Below are 23,217 nucleotides of genomic sequence, written 5' to 3'. Positions count from 1 at the left end.
GGCCGAGTTCACTGCACGTAACTTGGGGTTTTTATTCTCGGGAGCGCCGGAGGCTAAACGGGAGATTTGATAGAGCTTTACAAGATTATGGGGCGTAGATAGAGTAGACAGGGAGTATCTGCTTCCCAGGGTCGAAACCTCTAATACCCGAGGGCATGCATTGAAGGTGAGACGGGGCAGTTAAGGGGTGAGTGATGGATGCCTGGAATCCGCTGCCTGGTATGGTGATAGAGGCTTTTAAGAGACGTTTGGATAGGCAGGTGGGGTGGGGACTTGGAAGATACTGTAAACTGACAGGACTTGGAAGGAGTTAACCTGTAGAGGGTAGGGAAATGACTTGCAGAGGGCCGGTACGGACAAAACGGGACCAATCGGTCGTCACTCCGTACCCTTACCATTTCGTGATTCGTGCAAGGTCCAAAACCCCCTCCAGTCCAGGGACACCCCTTTCTCTCCCCCTCCCCCGACCCCCTCCACGGAACGCTGTTCTCCCGTTCCCTGGGATCTCCTCACCTGCTCGGGTACGCTCGCCTCGCTTCGCCGCCGCTCCGAGGGGATTTGTTTAACAGCAACGGTGCGTTCTCTCCGCCCGTTCTGGAACGCGGCCCCCCGCTCAGAAAACAACATCGCCGGCGCTGAGCCCGGCAGGAACCTAGACACACGGACCAACGGCACAGGCTGGAACTCCCAGTACCGGCCCCTCGTTCCACCCCCACCCCCGAATACCCTATCTTCAGACTGCTGGTGGAGCCCCACCGTTCACCGCGACCAGATGCTGCCTGGCCCACTAAGTTCTTCCAATTTTTTACCCCCTTGTTTCTGTAAAGTTAACTGCTGTAAAGTCCCGCAACTTGTAACCGAACCTCGCGCTACCGAAGCCTGTCTTTGGGATTTGACTATAAACATCCACATTTGTAGAAGTCCCTTGCGGTACGGACATCATTGCCCTCCCGCCCTCTCGTAATCACACGACACTCATATACATTCACATGTCCGGACACCCCCTGTGCACCCACACTCCGCGGCGTTGCTGTAAGTAACCTCAATCGTGGCCGGTCCTTCAGCGGACAACTCACCCACCAACCCGCACATCTTTGTCACGGGGGAGGAGACTGGAACAAGAGTGTGGTGGGGGTGTGGGGGGTCAGGTCACTCGTCTGAGTGCTACTGGGACCATGTAACCCAGTACTACCTGTCGCACGGTTGGGAGGTCGGCGACTAAACCGGCTCCCCCACCAGGCTTGCCCGGTGAGGAGGGTGGCTGGACACCCTGCAGGATGAAAAACAAGACCTGTCGAAGGGCGGATGAACCCTCTCGTAGGGTCATTGGCCATCTGGCAAACACGTGCGGAAAGGGCACCCCTTGCTTCGAAGCTTGGTCTGACCATTCACTGCAACAGAACTTCCCCCAGCCGTCTTGGACCCCACCACGCCGCTGGATCCGGGAGGGGATGTCGAGAGGCTGGGTCCGGACCTGTGCAACCCCCTACTCACCTAAAATCCACTCACGCACACGCTGTTCCTTTCTGAAGAGTGGGGTATCCTCCAAACCCCACTAACTGACTGAAAGGAACCATCATCGTCCTATGGGGAAGGAATCACATGGCCACAAGGAGAAGGTGCAAACTTCTGTAGTTGCACAGGGGAGAGTATCCTGACTGGATGCGTCACAGCCTGGCATGGAGACGCCGATGTCCAGGAACGGTAAAGTCTGTAGAAAGTGGCGGCTACAGCCCAGTCCATCACAGGCAAAGCCCTCTCCACCACTGAGTACGGTTAGGTATGGAACTGCCAGAAGAAAGCAGCATCCTCCACCAAGGACCCTGGCTGTCCAGACCATGCTCTCTTCTCCCTACTACCAATGGGCAGGAAGCACAGGAGCCTTGGGTCCCACTCCGCCAGGTTCAGGAACAGTTATTAGCCTTCGAGCATCAGGCTCTTGAACAGGATAACTTAACTCACCCCAACTCAACTGATTCCACAACCCACAACCCCATTTTAAAGGACTCTACAACTCAGTATTACTTTTTCTTCTTTTGCACCCTGCTTGCTTGCTTATGTATAGTTTTTCATAAATTCTTTATTTTCCTATCGATGTCTGCAAGAAAATGAAGCTCAAGGTAGAGCCTGCATATGGGAACAAATACATTGCTTAGGAAAGCCCACCACCGCTTCCGGGACATAGGCAGCCCAGAGCAGCTCGCCAGAGTTCTCTACCCTGGGCCAGACTTTCAAGTTGTCCCCCAGGTGTAGCCCATCTTCATAGTGTGTCCTTCCTGTCCCAAGGTCTTTGGAGCTTCTGTTGGTGATCTGGCATGTCAAGAAATACACTCAAAACTTCTATAGTTGTACTGTGGAGAGCATTCCGACAGGCTGCATCACTGTCTGGTATGGAGGGGCTACTGCACAGGACCGAGAGAAGCTGCAGAAGGTTGTAAATCTAGTCAGCTCCATCTTGGGCACTAGCTTACAAAGTACCCAGGACATCTTTAGGGAGTGGTGTCTCAGAAAGGCAGCGTCCATTATTAAGGATCTCCAGCACCCAGGGCATGCCCTTTTCTCACTGTTACCATCAGGTAGGAGATACAGAAGCCTGAAGGCACACACTCAGCGATTCAGGAACAGCTTCTTCCCCTCTGCCATTTGATTCCTAAATGGACATTGAACCTATGAACACTACCTCACTTTTTAAATATATATTATTTCTGTTTTTCCGCACGATTTTTAATCTATTCAATATAGGTATACAGTAATTTATTTATTTATTTATTTATTTATTTATTCTCTTCTATATTATGTATTGCATCGAACTGCTGCTGCTAAGTTAACAAATTTCACGACACGTGCCAGTGATAATCAGCCTGATTCTGATTCTGCAGCACTGGGTTTTTACAAGATGGGGTTGCCAGCCCTATGCTCAATCCAGCTGGGCTTGAGACTATCTGTGGTGGAGGTTAACATAGAGTCACAAAGAAGAACAGCACAGAAACAGGCCCTTCGGCCCATCTATTCCATGCCAAACTAATCAGACTGTCTACTCCCAGCAACCTGCACCGAGACCATTGCCTTCCAAACACCTCCCAACAACATTCCATAAGACCTTTAGGATATAGGAACGGAATTAGGTCATTTGGCCTCCACAGCTGCCTGTGGCAAATAATTCCACACAGTCACTACTCTCTGGCTAAAGAAATTCCTCCTCATCTCTGTTCTAAAAGGATGTCCCTCTATTCTGAGGCTGTGTCCTCTGGTCTTAGGTTTCCCCACCATAGGAAACACCTTCTCCACGTCCACTCTATCATGGCCTTTCATCAGTCGATAGGTATCAATGAGGTCGCCCCTCATTCTTCAGAACTCTACTGAATACAGGCTCAGAACCATCAAACACTCTTCATATGACAAGCCATTCAATCCTGGAATCATTTTCGTGAGCCTCCCTAGAATTCTCTCCAGTTTCAACACATCCTTTTAAAGATAAGTGGCCCAAAATAGCTCACAATACTCCAAGTGAGGCTTCACCAGTGCTTTATAAAGTCTCAACATTACATCCTTCCTTTTATATTCTAGTCCTCTTGAAATGAATGCTAACATTGCATTTGCCTTCCTCACCTCAGACTCAACCTGCAAATTAACCTTCAGGGAATCCTGCACAAGGACTCCCAAGTCCGTTTGTGCTTCAGTTTTTGTATTTTCTCTCAATTTAGAAAATAGTCAACCTTTTCACTTCTTCTACCAAAGTGCATGACCATATACTTCCCAACAATGTATTCCATCTGCCATTTCTTTGCCCATTTCCCTAATCTGTCCAATTCCTTCTGCAGCCTCTCTACTTCATCAAAGCTACCTGCTCCTCAAACTATCTTCATACTGTCTGCAAACTTTGCAACAAAGCCATCAATTCCATCATCCAAATCATTGACGTACAACGTAGGAAGAATCTATCCCAACACAGACCCCTAGTCACTGGCAGCTAATCAGAAAAGGCTCCCTTTATTCCCACTCTTTGCCTCCTGCCAATCAGCCACTGCTTTATCCATGCTAGAATCTTTCCTGTAATACCATGGGGTTGTAGCTTGTTAAGCAGCCTCATGTGTGGCACCTGGTCAAAGGCCTTCTGAAAATCTTAGTACACAACATCAACTGGTTCTCCCTTGTCTATCCTGCTTGTTATTACCTCACAGAATTCCAGCAGATTTGTTGGGCAAAATTTTCCCTTGAGGAAACCGTGCTGACCATGGCCTATTTTATTATGTTCCTCCAAGTACCTTGAAACCTCATCCTTAACAATCGACTCCTAATCTTCCCCACCACAGAGGTCAGACTAACTGGCCTATATTTTCCTTTCTTCTGCCTCGCTCCCTTCTTGAAGAATGGAATGACATTTCCAGTCTTCCAGAACCATTCCAGAATCTAGTGATTCTTGAAAGGTCATCATGATCGCTTCAGCCACCTCTTTCAGGAACATTGGGAGTACACCAACTGGTCCAAGTGACTTATCTGCCTTCAGCCCTTTCAGTTTCCCAGGAACTTTATCTCTAGTTATGGTAACTTCACACACTTCATGACCCCTGACACCTGTAACATCCACCACATGGGTTGTTGACGTACCTATACAAACTTCTCTTAAACTCTAAAATTGAGCTTGCATGCACCACTTGCACTGGTAGCCTAATGGCTGACGGGTAAAAACTAAGGCTCCTGTGCCTCCTTCTTGATGGCAGCAGCGAGAAAAGGGTATGGCCTGGACAGCGGGCATCCTTGATGATGGATGCTGCTTTCTTGTGGCAGCGACTCATGTCGATGTGCTCAATGGTGGGGAGGGCTCTACCCGTGATGAACTGGGCCATATCCACTACTTTTTGTAGGATTTTCCATTCAAGGGCTTTGGTGTTTCCGTACTAGACTGTGATGCAGCTGGTCAATTTACTCTGTACCTCACATCTACAAAAGTTTTGTCAAAGTTTTAGATGACATGCTGGATCTCTGCAAAATTCTAAGAAAGTTGTGGTGCTGCCATGCTTTCTTGATGATGGCACTTATGTGTGGGACGGATCCTCTGAAATGATAAAGTAAAGGCATCCGTTAGTCTTGCGAGACCATGGATCTGTGCCTGGAAAGTCTTCACTCTCCAGGGCGCAGGCCTGGGCAAGGTTGTATGGAAGACCAGCAGTTGCCCATGCTGCAAGTCTCCCCTCTCCACGACACCAATGTTGTCCAAGGGAAGGGCATTAGGACCCATACAGCTTGGCACCAGTGTCACCGCAGAGCAATGTGTGATTAAGTGCCTTGCTCAAGAACACAACACGTTGCCTCAGCTGGGGCTCGAACTCACAACCTTCAGGTCACTAGTCCAATGCCTTCACCACTTGGCCACGTGCTCACATGATAACAGGGAATTTAAGGTTTCTGACCCTCACCACCTCTGATGCCCCAATGAAGAATGGCTCGTGGACCTCTGGTTTCCTCTGCCTGAATTCAGTAATCAGCTCCTTGGTCTTGCTGACATGGACTGAGAGGTTGTCGATGTGGTGCTCTGCTGCCCTCTCTGTACACGTGTACAAAGCTGGGCAGGGAGTTAAAGCTTTCTTCAGGGTTTCTAGCGCAGAAAGTTAAATTTGCATTAAATTCAGTACGGGTTTGTCACACGTCTGAATATTCTCATACTGATTATTCTCATGATCAGTGTTAACTAAGTTAAGGCTTAGATCCCAGGAAAGGCATTTCTCAGCTAGATTTTCAATCATCAGGAAGGAGGTACAGAAGCCTGAAGCCACACACTCAGTGATTCAGGAACAGCTTCTTCCCCTCTGCCTTTCAGTTTCTGATTGGACATTGAACCCATGAACCCTACCTGACTACTTTTTTTATTTGTTATTTTGTACTACTTATTTTAACTAATTAATAGACATATATGTGGGCACGTGGCCAAGTGGTTAAGGCATCGGACTAGCGACCTGAAGGTCGTGAGTTCGAGCCCCAGCCGAGGCAGCGTGTTGTGTCCTTGAGCAAGGCACTTAATCACACATTGCTCTGCAATGACACTGGTGCCAAGCTGTATGGGTCCTAATGCCCTTCCCTTGGACAACATTGGTCTCGTGGAGAGGGGAGACTTGCAGCATGGGCAACTGCCGGTCTTCCATACAACCTTGCCCAGGCCTGCGCCCTGGAGAGTGAAGACTTTCCAGGCGCAGGTCCATGGTCTCACAAGACTAACAGATGCCTTTATTATTATTACTTACTGTAATTTATTTTTTTTCTCTATATTTATTTATCATGTATTTCTTTGAACTGCTGCCGTAAAGTTAACAAATTTCACGACATATGCTGATGATATTAAACCTGATTAATTCCCTCTGTTGTGCCAATGCATCCTCATCTTTGAGTCGGCTGACGGCAGTGCTGTTGTTAGCAAACTTAAATATGGCATTGGAGCCACACTTAGACCCACAGTTGTAAGTATAAAGTGGGTAGAGCAGGGGCTAAGCACACAGCCTTGTGGTCCACCTGTGCTGATGGAGATTGTGGAGGAGATGAGTTTGAAGAGAAGATGGCGGCGCGATGCAGCGCGCAGTGGCCACTCCGGAATGAATATCTATTATTTGTTAATTAGGGTGCCATGCACAATCCTGATTTGATGGAGACGGACGTGAGAAGCACAGAGGAACATCTGATAAAACTTCTGAAATGCCCGCTTCGCTGCTGCTGCTACTGTGCGATCGAAAATCTCCGGAGGGGGAAGGCCCCGAATCCTCGGCTTTGCCTGTTGCCTGTTGCTGGGGCCGGGGTCGAAGTGCTCGGCAGAGATGGTGCCCGGTGCTCGGTGTCGGAGGGCTGGTCGGAGGCTCAAAGTTTTCAGACGGACTCAGAGTCGGCTGTGGTCGGGTGCTTCCAGGGTGCTGCATCGGCAAGTTTGCAGCACTGGAGGTTCATGGCAGGGAGAGTTTTTCTTCTTTCTACCGTCTGCGTGAGATGTTGGGGCTATCGGGACTCTGAGACTTTTTTTTTACCGTGCCCATGGTCTGCTCTTTATCAAATTACGGTACTGCTTTGCGCTGTTGTAACTATATGTTATAATTATGTGGTTTTTGTCCGTTTTAGTCTTGGTCTGTCTTGTGTTTCTGTGATATCATACTGGAGGAACACTGTATCATTTTTTAATGCATGCATTTCTAAATGACAATAAACGAGGACTGAGTGTCCTCATAATCTAATCTAATCTAAGATGTTGTTGCCAATCCCATCCGACTGGGATCTGAAGTCAGGGATCTGGTTAACGGGGGGGTGTGGTATTGAGACCTAGGACTTGAAGCTTATTGAGTAGTTTTATGAGGATGATGGTGTTGAATACTGAGCTGCAGTCGATGAAGATTGAATACTGAGCTGCAGTCGATGAAGATTGAATACTGAGCTGCAGTCGATGAAGAGCATCTCATTGTGTGCACCTTCGCCGTCCAGATCTTCTGGGGTTGAATGAAAAGCCAGTGAGATGGCGTCTGCTGTGGACCCATTGTGACAGCAGGCAAACTGGAGTGGGTCCAGGTCGCTTCTCAGCTGGGAGTTGATGTGCTCCATCACCAAACTCTCAAAACACTTTGTCGCTGTCAAGTGCTACTGGACGATCGTCAATGAGGCAGGCTTCCACGTTCTTCTTGGGCACCGGTGTAATTGAAGGCTGCTTGAAGCAGACGGGTAGCTCAGACTGCCAAAGTGAGAGGTTAAAGGTCTCAGTGAACACTCCAGCTAGTTGATCAGCACAGGTCTTTAGTACTCAGCCAGGTATCCCCACCGGGACAGATGTTCTGTGGGTTCACCCTCCTGAAGGATGATCTCATGTTGGCGTCGGAGACTGGAATCACAGGCTCGAATAACATGGCCACTGAGTGAACTTGCTAATTGTTTTTCCAAATGTGTTGTCCCTTCTTAACCTTTAGCCCAGACAACCCACTATATTTATGCGGCCATTTCTGCCATAACACTAAGTCAGATCTTCACTCTGCACAGAGATGACTTGACCTGCTGGCCACCTCCAGCACTCTCCCCGCGGTTTCAACCCCTGACCTGCATTTTCACAGTTCTTCACGTCCCAGTTGCCAAAGCCAAGCTCTAGAGAGCATAGCTGGACGGAGTGAGGGGGAAATGTTAAAGGAGATTAACGAGGCAAGACTTATTTACACAGAGACATGATTCATTTATTGCAACACACACAGAATGCTGGAGGAACTCAGCAGGTCGGGCAGCACCTGTGGAGGGGAATAACCATATAACAACTACAGCACGGAAACAGGCTATTTTGGCCCTTCTAGTCCATGCCGAACTCTTACTCTCACCTAGTCCCACCGACCCGCACTCAGCCCATAACCCTCCATTCCTTTCCTGTCCATATAGCTATCCAATTTAACTTTAAATGACAACATCGAACCTGCCTCAACCACTTCTGCTGGAAGCTCATTCCACACAGCTACCACTCTCTGAGTAAAGAAGTTCCCCCTCATGTTACCCCTAAACTTTTGCCCTTTAACTCTCAACTCATGTCCTCTTGTTTGAATCTCCCCCACTCTCAATAGAAAAAGCCTATCCACGTCAACTCCGTCCAATTTTATCCCTCACTATCCTTTTGCTATTAATATAACGGTAGAAACCCTTGGGATTTATTTTCACCTTATATGCCAAAGCAACATCATATCTTCTTTTAGCTTTTCTAATTTCTTTCTTGAGATTCTTTTTTACATTCTTTATATTCCTCGAGCACCTCATTTACTCCAAGCTGCCTATATTTATTGTAGATATCTCTCTTTTTCCGAACCAAGTTTCCAATATCCCCTGAAAACCATGGCTCTCTCAAACTTTTAACCTTTCCTCTCATCCTAACGGGAACGTAAAGAATAAACAAGTGAAGTTTGCCATCTACTAGATTTCATTAGGAGTTTGAGGAGAATTGGTACCAAAGATACTCGCAAATTTCTACCCGTGCCCCCGGAGGGCATTCTAGCTGGTCGCATGGAGGGGCCGCTGCACAGGATTAGAAAAAGCTGCAGAAAGTTGTAAACTCAGCCAGCTCCATCACGAGCACTAGCCGCCCCAGCATCCAGGCCGCTTTCAAAAGGCGGTGTCTCAAAAGAAAATGGCGTCCACCTCTAAGGAGCCCCATCACGCAGGGCATGCCCTCTGCTCATTGCTATCATCAAGGAGCCTAAAGTTACACACGCAATGATTCAGGAACAGCCTCTTCTCCTCTGCCATCCGGTTTCTGAATGGACATTGAACTCATGAGCCTCCGTATTTTTTCTTCTCTTAAAATAAATAAGTTATATTTTATTGTAATTTATAGTTTTTATTATTAGGTAGTGCATTGCGCTGCTGCAAGACAACACGTCCCTTGACAAATTCCAGTGATGTTAAACCTGATTCTGAATTCTGAAATTCTTAGCAACCATCCCAACCCAAGGACGTGCTGGGGACGGCCCACGGGTTTTGTCACACATCCCCACAGTGCTCAGCAGAACAATCAGTGTTCGTCCATCGTCAATGTCGATGAGGACCTCGACACCATTATGGTGGTGTCGAGACTAGCGTGTGACTTGGATTTAAGTGAGGGAGAGTTGTGCAGCGTCAGCCTCACTCTCTCTTCCCAATTCCCATCTGGATCCAGTGGTAAGACAGAGTCGAGATGGCTGGAGATGGGACGAGGCGCAGTGGATGACCAGGACGTCTTCTGTGTCTTGTCCTGCTCTGCACGTTCCACGACGCTTGCAGAGACCGCCTTCTTGACCGTTGGACCTTCCATTGGTCTCGTCCGCTCAATCCGCCGGAGTCTGTCTTCACATGCTGGGATAGACAACTCCCTGTCTCACCGAGGGTTTGAGACCCGTCGGCTGCCCTCACCTGATTTAGCCGGCTTGTCGAAGCCGTTGGCCGGGGTGTGGCCGCTGTCGCATGCAAACAGCTACGGGGAGCTACAGGTGAGAGCTGAGTGCCAGGTGGGGACCAAAGGTGGACTAACCGCCCTGAAAAGGACGCGACATGTTCCCCCACCAGAGGTGCTACCCCTCCCTGACACCCCAGACAGCCATTGTGCCTGCAGATTGGAGACAGTCTGTTTTCAACTCCATATACGTCCTCCCTCATCCGGGCGGGAAGGCCTCACAGAAACTGTTAGCTCTGAGGTTTGCGTGGCGCGGCCTCAGAAAGGACTGTAGACTGGGTGGAGTGGAGTGCCAGAAAGTAAAAACTAACCATCATATCCAGGCGCCACTGGCACCTTTTGAGGTCCCTGAGCGACGGTTTTGACCATGTCAATGTGGACCCTGTTGGTCCTCGTCCTCCCGCGGTTTCACGCACCTTCTAACCATGGTGGACCGCATCACCAGGCGGCCGGAGGTCGTCCCTTTAGCATCGTCGATGGCCGCAGACGTGGCTTAGGCATTCACCAGCACTGGGGTCGCATGGTTTGGCACCCCATCAGATATTTCCTCTGAGCACGGTCCCCGAATCACTTCAGACCTCTTGGCTGCGATGGCCCAGAGCCTCGGCTTCAGGCTACACAGCAACGCGGCGTATCACCCGCAGTCCGGTGGCCTATGCGAGTGGTTTCACCGCTCCTTAAAGGCTGCTCTGATGGACGAGTGTTGGCATGATCGTCTCCCGTGGGCCCTGCTGGGGCTCAGAACAGCTCCAAAGCAGGACCTGCGGTTGACCGTGGCTGGGTTGGTATACGGGAAGCCAGGTGATTTCATTCCTGACGCCTGGTCAGCCTCTTTATAGCGTTCCACCCTCCTCAGTAAATTCAATTCCTTCTCGCCTATCCTTACCTCCCATCAGGGCGTACAGCACTCTTGGGTTCCTGTTGACCAACATTCTGCCTCCCTTGATTTTGTCCGCCGTGACGCCCTCCAACATCCCCTCCTGACGGCTCATTCTGCGTTTTGAAACGGGGAGAACAGAATTTTAATCTTAGATAAGAGGGGGTAAACCTGGATGTATTTCAGCAGATCACCTTGAAGCGGCCCACCAAGATTTGGAAGATTGCGCTCCCATGCCCCCCGGCATCACAACATGACCAGGAGCGTGTCAACGCGCCTCTGGATAAGCCTGCAGTTCCTCCACCCATGGAATATAGGACCTGAGCCGGGCGGCTTATCCGAGCTCTGCCGGCTCGCAGTGCCGGTTTTAGTGAATTCTGAGGGGCGGGGGGCTGCTGAGTAGGGTAACGCATTGGAGAGAAGTGTACATAATTCACAACCTCCGATATTCATTTGGGGTTTCGCTTTAAGCGGCTGGTCTGACGTGATGACATTGTTAAAGGTTTTCAGCGTGCTTTTGGAGTTCAATAAAATGTGTTATGGGTTTCATTAAACACAAAATGCCTCACATCGTTTTATTTGTGAAAATCTACATTAGACGTTAAGATGGGCACGTGAATATGAGGAAGATGGGGGGGATATGCATATTGTGTAGATGGGAGGGATAAGTGTTTGTGAGTTTTTGATTTGCTTTTTAGCGGGTTAGACACAATGTAGTGGGCCGAATGGCCTGCTCCTGTGCTGTACTTTTCTATGTCTCTATCAGTTTATCATCTAAACTCTTCCACTCTGGTGGAATGTCCTCCCTTGCCCCCGTCCTTGAACACTTCCGATCCCCAGCGTCTCCAGCGCTCGCCTTCCTTTGGCAAACCCTCTCTTTCTCTCACGCAATCCCCACTGGAGTTTACAGCCCTGCTTTCCTTCATGAACTACAGCCGTTCAGTGGGGGGGGGGGGCAGAGTCATCCAGGCCCTTCTGCCCCACCCACACTGACTATCCAACACTTACACTGTGGTGTACGTCCACTCGAACAACGAGGCCAAAAGCTGACAAGTGCAAAATGTGTTTTATTAGAAAAACTTTTTTTAAATACATTTTTTTTCATTTGCCACAAACCCATCATCTTCCTCACTCACGTTTTTAAATAACACTTTTTGATTTTTTTTTAAAAATGGACTCATAACACAGTGTCAGGGGACGTGCCTCCTTTTCAAACCTGCTCAACGAAGCAGGGGGTCGTCCCCCACCCCCCCTCACCCCACCGAGGTCCTCATCCAGACACAAGACAAGGCTTTACGATACAGAGTGTACAAAGCAGCAGATATGGGACAATAAAATTATATTGCAACCCACAAAAGGTTCATCGTATCTCGTAAAAACACTGGTTGAACACCTTCAATACATGAGACACCCTTCAACTTCTTGAAGGTCCTGGACTGACATGGTGCAGGGTTGAATCAGTACAATTATATGCAAGTTTCAGATATATGCGAATCACGTATACAAAATCCAGATACCTCTTTATCCATACATATAATTATTATCTTATAAAGTGTTTTCTTGCCACACCTCCTGCCCCCATCACAGGGATCCCCACGGGTTAAGTAATAACGTGTTCCCCAGTTCACCTTTCCCGTACCGGGACACGCGTGAGACACGTTCTGTACATTGTTACCCACAGTGTCTGGCTGGGCTGCTCTTGGCCTGTGTTGAATCGTCCCCCTTTCCCCCCAGTTCAGTGCGCAGGTCACAGGCCCGTACCTCCCTCGAGCAGCAAACGATGGAGCTGCCTCCGATCGCGGCGCGATTGCTGCCTTGGGGTCTGGGTTAAACTTTCACCCCCTTGGAGCTGCAGATTGGTGCACTGCCCTGTCCCTCCCTCCCTGACCCCTCCTGTCGATGATGTATACCAGGCAGAGGGGTCTGGGAATATAACCGTCTCTAACAGTGTAATCTACAGTACTGTGCAAAAGTCTAAGGCCATTGTGTAAAAAAAAATCTGGAAAGCGAAGTGCTTTCAAAAATAACGAAAAATCTTGAAACGTCGGGAAATTGACTATAGCAGTAAACAGCAAAAAGCTAAATCAAATTGATATTTGGTGCGACCATCCTTTGCCTTTAAAACAGCATCAATTCTCTTAGGTGCCCTGTCGTGCAGTTTTATATGAAAATCGGCTGGTAGGTTGTTCCAAGCATCTTGGAGAACTTGCCACAGTTCTGCGGACGTTGCCTGTCTCACTTCTGTCTCTCCAGGTAATCCCAGACAGCCTCGATGATGTCGAGATCACCTTCTGAAACCATATACAGAACCTAGCAGGCCTCAGACGTTTTCACAGTACTGTATGTGCATTTAAGCGTTCTGCTGCTGATAAAGTCAAAAATCTATAAGGTATACGAGGATTTTTAGTACATTGGAGACTGGCAGAGGTAATTTTTTTGTTAACGAAATGCCTTAAGAGGTTGAAAGTGATAAAAGTGCCATTTTGACTGCCAGCCAGTTTCAGATTACAACGCACTGAGGAAAACTAATAGTATCAAAAGGATCTTCTGTGACATCACGCAGATGATATCCAATGGCATTTACATCTATCCCATGACATCACACTAAGGATAACCAATCACATCAAGGATATCCCTTGGCACCAGGGCAACAGTCTGCAAATATCCAGACGTGGTGGACTCCATGGCATCTTGCTGCAATATGACGTCACACTGCGAGTACGCGCCAATACTCGGTGAACTGATGACATCAGGATGGGGGTGAGCAAGAAGTTGCGAGAAAGGGACGACAGAGACAGAAAGAACAGAAGAGATTCAAGTATGAGGAATGTGTCGAAGGGGTAGTCAGCTGTGGACACAGATCCAGGCCCTTCGGCCCATCTGCTCCATGCTGAACAAGATATCCATCTAAGCCAGTCTCATTTGCCTGCTTTTGGCCCACATCCCTCTAAAGCAGGGGTTCCCCAAACTTCTTTTATGCCATGGACCAATACCATTACGCAAGGGGTCTGTGGACCCCAGGGTGGGAATGTGTGCGCTAAATCTTTCCTATCCGTGTACCTGCTCAAGTACTTTCTAACTGTTGTTAATGTATTAACTGTTGGTAGTGTAACGTAGGGGCTGGAGGCTTGCATGCCTCAGCGGCTTTCTCTGGTAACACATCCCACATACTGAGCACCCTTTGGGAGAAGAGGTTGCCCCTCGCGTTCCTTTTAAATCTCTCAAACCAGTGCCGTCCAGCTCTTGATTTCACTGACTGCTCACACTGACCCTACCTATGCCCTTTGGAATTTTATACAGCTCTGTACGGTCATCCCTCCTCCTACGCCCCAACGTAAAAAGTCCCAACTTTCTCAACTTCTCTCTGTAACTCAGTCCCTCGAGTCCCAGCAAGAGTGTGACTCTCTCCTATCTATGCCCCTTGGAGTTTTATACACCCCAGTAGAGTCATCCCTCCTCCTACACCCCAACATAAAAAGTCCCAACCTTCTGAACTTCTCTCCGTAACTCAGTCCCTCAAGTCCCAGAACCTCCTTTGCCATTTTTCCATCTTAATGGTATGGCAGAAAAAAAAAACAGCTGGACTTCAGGGGGTGCAGGAGGTGGTAGAAGAGAAGAGTCAGAACAAGGGAGAGACGGATGTAGAGAACTTAAAAGCTTGAGCTAAGGACAAGAAACGAGACAAAGGAATGGCTGTAGGAATCGAATAAACAAGTGGGATAGGAAAATGCAAAGGAGGTATATAGCAGGGTGGAGAGAGGGAGAGAGATATAGACACAGGGAGCAACGTGGGAGTAGAATGGCAGAAGGAATAAAGTGAATGGATAGCACCTTTTTCCCAGGGTAGAAACATCTAATCGTCCAAGAGGACCACAATCTTGTCATGAGGGTTGGAGGCTTCCATGCCTCAATGACCTGGAGACCCATGTTGGCTGGAGTCAGGGCTCTGTGCCTGTTAGAAGGGTCACCCACGCTAAACAGGTCAAAGGGTAGAGGCCAGACCAAGAGTAGTCCACCGGTCCTCCAGGTTCTGACTAGCAAAACAAAGCTGTTATGGAAACAGCAATGAAGAATCCTTCTACATCTGAATGTGACGGTATTCCTGAGTCTCCACCCAGGACTTGCATAGCTGACAGTAGTGAAAACCAAGAGGAAGATACTGACATGATGAAGGAAGCCTTGAACACCGCCAGAGATTGCTGTCCTAAACGCCAGGGACGTAACGGGCAAAAAGTAAAAAATGTCTAATACAAGAGGATGTGTATTGAAAGTGAGAGGAGATAGGTTCAAAGGGGATGTGAGGGGTAGGTTTATTTCACTCAGAGAGTGGTGGATGCCTGGAATGGTGGTAGAGTCAAAAAAATTATAGATGTTTAGATAGGCACATGAATATGAGGAAGATGGAGGGATATGGGCATAGGCATGATTAGTTTCTGGGTTATTTAAAATTTACTTTTTAGATGGTTTGGCGCAACATCGTGGGCATGTTCCTGTGCTGTTCGATGTTGACAGAGAAGATAAATTAGTACTAAAAACAGAGAATGAAAGATGAATAAGGGAGACGTGGGTTAGAAAGAGAGAGGCAGATAGGGATGAGAGGGAAGCAAAGAAAGAAGGGTTCCTAGGACTAGTGTTGAGATAACCACTGGGGAGAGAGAGATCGAGAGAGAGAGTAAGGGAGATGGACACCAAAGGAGGCCAAATAAGGCAGAGGGGATGAAAGGGAAGAGCGAGGGAGGGATGTTGAGGTGAGTGGAGTGATAGGTTGAAGGGGGGAAAGGATGGCGTGAAATTTGTGAAGAGTTGTTAGGAGGGAATGAGCAAGAGGAGGGGAGATGGTGGGAGGTGATTATCATGGGTGACAGTGTTGGTGAGGAGGGAGGGGGAGAGTTGGAGGGTGGCTTGCAGAGATCAAGTGAGGGGAGAGATGAGGAAGGAGATTGGTATGGATTGGAGTATAGGTGTTCTGGAGTAAATGGGGGGAGTTGGAAGGAGGGAAAGATGAAAGAGGGGAGCAGAGACTAGGGGAATGAGGAATGAAGATATGATCTCAGGCAGGAGGATGAAGAAGATTTGCAAGGGAAGACAATTAGAGAGAAAATGGGAAAGTACAGTTTGATATGGGTAGGGGGAAGTTACGACAGAAAGAAACAAAAGGAGGGCATTAAGGGGGCAGGAGAACAAATGTGAGAAGAAGGAGGGACAGGGAGAAGGGATGTATTGACATCAAAGATCAAAGGAACAAGGTGGTCGACATTGTACAGGAGAAGCTCATGGGAGGGAGAGAGAGCCGAACAAAACAGTTATGGAAACAGCAATGAAAAATCCTTCAACATCTGTGTGGGACAATATTCCTGAGTCTGCACCGGGGACTTGCATGACTGATGGTAGTGAAGATCAAGCTACTGACGTGATGAAGGAAGGCGCTGAAAACTACCAGAGATAGATGACCGTTGTTGCTGCCTTAATCACCAGTGGCGTAACGGTGAGTGAGGAGGTAAATACCAGGGGACACAGCTGGATCTAAGAGGGTAGTGGTCGATGCCAATGCCATGGGGCTACCATTTGTACATGGTGAGTTCTATGACATCAACTGCTTCTGGTTCCTGTTGAGAACCCCAACTCACAATTAGACTCCATTAGACAAACAAGGACTTCATTCACCAGCTGAGCTACAGGTTTGACTGTTGAAGGCAACACAAAGGCCCTAACATCAGAATTTAGCCACTATTCCCTGCTTTTCTTTCAATATCCTTCCCGATCTCTTGCCTCCTCTCCGGATTGGGCTCATGGCCTCTTCTGCAAAGTGCGTAATGGATGTCATAAGTGTTTAGTTGTTACTGTGTTAGTGCACGACAGGATTGCAGGTTAGAGTTTTCTTGCGGCCAGGGTGGTGCTGGTGTGCTGGTTGAGGAATGGATGCTGGTCGGGCCGGTTCCTCGCCTTCACATAAAACTAGTCTTTCCCACTGCTGGTAGCAGGAAGCTAACTGGCTGACATAGAGCTTTACTGCTGGTCTCTCAGTCGACACCATCAAAAGAGCAAGGGCATGTCAGTTATTTCTATAGAAAGACTAATTGTGATGCACGGTGCAGGGTGTGTGAGATGGGACAACATCAGCTCGCATTCTGGCCGTCATTTCTGACGTGGCCAGAGTCAGAAGGGAGAGCAGTTGGGAGCCCTGCCTACCTGTGTCCATGGCAACCAGAACATTGCCAGGGATCTTAGATTAATCGCCAGGACCCTGCCATAATCAATAAGCAGCCGGGAAGGAGAAGGAGGTCAAAAAATTGCACTTTGTAATTCTTGGGAGCTTTCCAAGTGTTATTGGTGGAAAGTTTGAGAACGTAGAAGTTTTTCAGAGAAAACATCCAGCTGGAGAAGAAAATGGAGGAAGTGGTGGAAGCTGAGTTTCTGACAGCACTTCAGAAGTGTCTAGACAAATACTTCAGATCACCTTCGCACTGAGGCTGCAGACCAAGTGCTGGAAGATTTGATGCATATAGAGAGGTGCCCATTGGTTGATGTGGACCTGGTGGGTCAAATGGCCTGACCTGATGCTGTATTCCTCTCCCTACGAGCCTGTTGCTTTCCCTATTGGCCGTGTTTGGGTGACAATTGGGAAGTTGGTAGAGATGTGTTGGTGATGGCACTTCTGGTAGGTAAGTTGGTGAGGATGGGCCAGTTAGTGTTAACAGGGTCATTTGGCAGTGGGACTGGCTGATGAAGATGGGCCAACAGGAGGGGATGGAGATCAGTGATAGTTTGTCTGGGTGGTGATAATCAATCAGTGATGAAGGGTTGGTGATTGGACACGTTGATATTAATATGACAGTGATGGTCCAACCAATAGGTTTTTTTGGTAATGTTGATCTGATGCTGTCGATGTATGTGATGGGAGATGTAAGAGATTGATGGAGATGATGGAACCGGTCAGTGTTGGGACGGTGTTGGTCAGTTGATGACAATGTGCCAGATCAGTAAAGGGGGAGTACTGAGGGGGGAGTCAGGAATGGTGAGTAGGTGATGGTGGGAAGAGTTGGTGTGTTGACATTGGTAGGGTAGGTCAGTGACTGGAGGACAGTGATGATGGAGAATTGGTGAAGAATATTGATGGAGTGATGGTGATGGGGATGGTAACAGTGGAGTGGTGATGGTGATGATGACGATGACAGTGTTGGTTATGGTGACAGTGATGGACAGTTTGGTGATGGTGTTGGTGATGTTGATGATGACGGTGATGGTGATGATGATGGTAATGGTGACGGTGATGATGGTAACAGTGATAATGATGATGGCGGTGATGTTGATGGCGATGTTGATGGCAATGCTGATGGTGATGGCAACAGTGATGCTGAACTGATGGAGATGGTGATGATGACAGAGATGGGGATGGTGACTAATGATGGCAGTGACGATGATGACAATGACGGTGATGGTGATGATGAAGACAGTGATGTTGAAGGTGATGACGACAGTGAGGAAGATGGTGATGGTGACAGTGATGGGTGATGACGGTGATGTTGATGGTGCTGGTGATGTTAATGATGACAGTGATGGTGATGATGTTGGTGATGGTGACAGATATGGTGACAAAGATGATGTTGATGGTAACGGTGACAGATATGGTGATGGTGTTGATAATGGTGATGGTGACAGTGATATTGGTGGTGACAATGACAGTGATGGTATCGATACTGGTGATGGTGACCATGATGACGGATATGGTGACAGTGACAGTGATGGGATGATGATGGTGACTGTGACGGTGATGTTGATGGTGATGGAAGTGGTGATGCTGACGATAAGGGTGATGTTGACAGTGATGGTGATGATGTCGGTGACGTTGACAGATATGGTGACAAAGATGCTGATGATGACAGTGACAGATATGGTGACGAAGACGTTGATGGTAACGTTGATCGTGATGAAGATGTTGATGACAGTGACAGATATGGTGATGATAACAGAGATTGTGATGGTGTTGATGATGGTGATGATTACAGTGACTGTAATGGTGATATTGATAGTGACCATGATGGAGATGGTGACAGTGGCAGTGACGGTGATGGTGACGGTGCTGGTAACAATGATGTTGATGCTGCCAGTGATGGTCATGATGATGGTGATGGTGACTGTGACGGTGACCATGACAGCAACGTAGATGGTGATGATGACAGTGATGGTGACAGTGTGGGTGACGGTGATGTTGAAGGTGATGGTGATAGTAAGGGTAACAGTGACATTGACGATAATGGTAACTGTAATGGTGATGTTGATGTTGACTGTGATGATCATGATGGTGTTGATGGTGAAGGAGATGGTGATGACGGTGATGGAGATGGTGATGAAGATGATGATGATGATGGTAATGATGACAGTGATAGTGACAAAGATGGTGATGATGACGGTGACAGTGATGATGTTGATAATGGTGGCGGTGACTGTAATGGTGATGGCGATGTTGATGGTGACAATGATGGTGATGTTGATGATAGTGACGTTGACAAAGATGATGATGACGGTGATGGTGATGATGGTGATGATAATGATGATGGTGACAGTGAGAGTGATGTTGATTGTGACAATGACGATGATGGTAATGGTGGTGGTGATGGTGATGCTAACAATGACGGTGATAAGAAACGGTGATGGTGATGTTGACGAAGATGATGATGATGGTGTCAATGACGGTGATGGTGACTGTCATGCTGATGGTGATGGTGACAGTGAGGTGATGTTGATGGTGATAATGACGATGATAATGGTGATGGTGATGCTGATAATGACGGTGACAAGAAACGGTGATGGTGACAGAGAGGGTTACTGATGATGGTGACAGTGATGGTGATGTTGACGAAGATGATGATGATGGTGTCAATGACGGTGATGGTGACTGTGATGCTGACGGTGATGGTGATAGTAATGGTGACAGTGATGATGATGGTGAGAGTGATGTTGATGGTGACAGTGACGGTCTGCCAGTCAGTAATGGATGTGTGGAGATGTCTGTTCTGGTGTTGATGGAGATCTCTGCTGGACAGTTGTGGCGGGACAGGACAGTGATGTTGATCGGAGATGGGGTGGACCCCTGTGCCAGTGATGAGCAGATTAGTGGTACAAGGGTCACAGCTGATGGGACAGTTTGATAGCGATGGTACCAATGGGCTCTGGTCCTTTATTTTTGTCTGGGTCAATGTCGAGGGTCAGTCAGTGATGGTGGGCCAGGTCCATGAACATGGGCTGTGCGCGCGGAGTGGGTCAAAGGAGAGGGGCTGGGGTGAGCCGGAGGTGTTGGGGGAGTCAGAGTGACGATGTGTCATGGAATGGCCAAATCTCAATAGTGAGTGTGTGTGTGTATGCGTGTGTATGCGTGTGCAATGTGTATGTGTGTATGAGAGAGTGTTTTGAATGATGTGGACATAGGACGTAGGTGTGTGGACAAGCGTGTCAGTGTCAGTGTGGGTGTGTGTGTGGGGGGGCAAAAGCATGTATGAGGTTTGCGTGGGGTATGGATGATGAGTACATGACAGGGGGTTTGGTGGGTGACGAGTGGGGGACGGATCTTGGGTGGGTGATGAGTTGGATGGGGGATGGGTGGCTGATGGGGTGTTGGGTGGCTGATGGGGTGGTTGGGGGAGGGATAATGGGGGTTGGAGATTGGATATTGGGTGGATGGGCCTTGGGTGTTGTGTGGGGGTTGAGGTGGTTGGGTTATGGGTGACCAGGTGGATGGTGATCGGAGTGAGTGTGTGTGTGTGTGTGTGTGTGTGTGTGTGGGTATATGTGTGTGTGTGAGTGTCTGGTGTGTGTGTGTGTGTATATGTGTGTGTGTGAGTGTCTGGTGTGTGTGTGTGTATATGTGTGTGTGTGAGTGTCTGGTGTGTGTCTGTGTGTGTGTGTGTGTGTGTGTGAGTGTCTGTGTGTGTGTGAGTGAATGTGTGTGAGTGTGTGTGTGTGTGTGTGTGTGTGTGTGTGAGTGTGTGTGTGTGTGTGTGTGTGTGAGTGTCTGTGTGTGTGTGAGTGAGTGAGTGAGTGAGTGAGTGAGTGAGTGAGTGTGTGTGTGTGTGTGTGTGTGTGTGTGTGTGTATATGTGTGTGTGTGAGTGTCTGGTGTGTGTCTGTGAGTGTCTGGTGTGTGTCTGTGTGTGTGTGTGTGTGTGTGTGTGTGTGTGTGTGTGTGCACACGCGCGCAGCACAAACCCATCACCTTAGTAGCCAACAGCACCCTGACCTGGTCTCCCAGGGGACAAGCAGAGGCCTCTGGACACGTGTATCAGTCCCACCCCTCAGTGGGCGATTCCCAAACTCTCAGCTGAAGACCAACTCTAAGAATGGCTGTTGGTGCTCTGGCACCTGAAACATCTATCTCTGCCACTGGGAGCAATACAACCCCGTCCCTCCCGTAACCACTATCCAACTAATCCAGCAGGGATACTATCTTTCTGGGGCCCATCACCTCACAGGAGCCTCGGCCATCAGCACTGGGGGTCTTTGGTCTCCATCCATGGAGGGAAGCCGTCACAACTAAGCTGGCATCCCGTCTCTGCGGTCTGGCTCTCATTCTGGAAGCTTCTAGGGGATTCTGGGTTAACTTCTATTCACATAAGAGAGAGGGAAAGCACAATTTCAGTTTAGTAGCGTTCCTCGGTGAGAAATTCTGAACTTCTCCCGTGGGGAAGGACAGCCAGCCCCAGAGTACTCAAACCGAGTATTAAAATTGATTTAGTACAGAATATTACGGTCAAATATTAATATAAAAGCTCTATTAAATATTAGCGAATTCCAAATATTATTCTATTTTGGAAGTGAGAAGTATCTTTGACATACTCTCAATTACTTGGCCCCACTTTGAAAACAAGCATTAAAACTGATAACTGTTATGCAGACTGCTATTATGAAATATTATTTGTAAGATTAGTAAGATTATCAAAGATTCATACTGAATATTAATAGTGTTACTATCAAATACTGAGTGTTATTAACAACACTGAGCAGTGGAGGGGTGAGGAGGAATTTCTTTAGCCAGAGAGTGGTGAATCTGTGGAATTCGTTGCCACAGGCAGCTGTGGAGGCCAAGTCATCGGGTATATTTAAGGCAGAGGCTGATAGACACTTGATTAGTCAGGGCAGGAAGGGATACAGGGAAAGGGCAGAAGATTGGGGCTGAGAGGGGAAAATGGATCAGCCATGATGAAATGGCAGAGCAGACTCGATGGGCCAAATGGCCTAATTCTGCTCCTAGATCTTATGGTCTTTTAAGAACACAAATGAAACATTAATATAAATATTAACTGAATATTAACTTAGGTGTGAGAATGCTCAGTCTAACTGTTAGAAATCAGGATAAAGGGAAGCAAATTGAAAAAGAGAATTTTGACTATTGTTTGGCCCAAATGTGATGGAGTTAAGTGACAGGCGATTAGTACAAATCCTCACATCTACAGTATGTGTGCAACACTACAGATATTACTTCATTACAGATGCTAAAAAACAACTGTGGGGAGAGTCGGGTGAGAAAAAGCGATCCATTTCCCCAGGATTGTCCAAGCAGTCACAAGTAACTATGGATTGCTGCCCCACACTGCCTGCCCGGTCAGTAGAGCAGAGTTTCCCAGCCTTCCTTATGCCATGGACCGACGCCACTACGCAATGGGTCCATGGACCCAGGTTGGGACCTCCTACTCGAGTGGGGTCCCCGGACCCCTTGGTTAATGTTAGGGGTCCATGCCATATAACGAAAGCTGGGAAGCCCTGTAGTGGAGGTACAGGTGCAGACCAGGATCAATACAAGCAACCACCAGTCACCAACCTCACCGGGAAACCACCAGTTTCGTCGTAACCAACCCGCAAAGACAAATCAAAAAGATCCCGTTCCCAGTCTCACAAGCTATCTCCAAATGTCCCACACCTGGATCACGCTGACTCTGAACAGATTTTTTTGGAACTGACTGCAACTGGGGAAGGCACCACCCAACCCTGAGCGCTCCCCTGGAGGCCATTCAGTCCATTCCAGTTTGCACCCAACTCTCACACAGCAGTCCTAGCGATCCCAAATCCACCCCTCCCTCCCCACCTCTCTTCTCCCCACAGCCCACGGTGGCCAGGCAGTGGAGAGGACCTTTCGAAAATCCAAAATCCATGCATACTACCTCACAAAGAAGGGGTCAAGTTAGATCCCAATGTACGTTACCTCACAAGGAATGGGTGAAGGTTGAATCCCGCTAGTTTTTCTCTCTCTTTGCATTACTTATTTAATTTCATATATACATATTTATTATTGTAATTTATATTTTTTTTACTGCTGCCCCAAAACAACAAATCCTGCAGTGATACTAAATTTGATTCTGAGCGTGGACGAGGAGCAAGAAGGGTACATTCACCACCCACATCGTCACTTCCAGCGGAAGTTGAACCGT

The sequence above is a fragment of the Mobula hypostoma genome, chromosome 10 (genome assembly GCF_963921235.1).
Source record: "Mobula hypostoma chromosome 10, sMobHyp1.1, whole genome shotgun sequence".
Classification (NCBI taxonomy): domain Eukaryota; kingdom Metazoa; phylum Chordata; class Chondrichthyes; order Myliobatiformes; family Myliobatidae; genus Mobula; species Mobula hypostoma.
The sequence above is the reverse complement of the archived record's forward strand: the minus strand, read 5'-3'. Positions refer to the sequence as shown.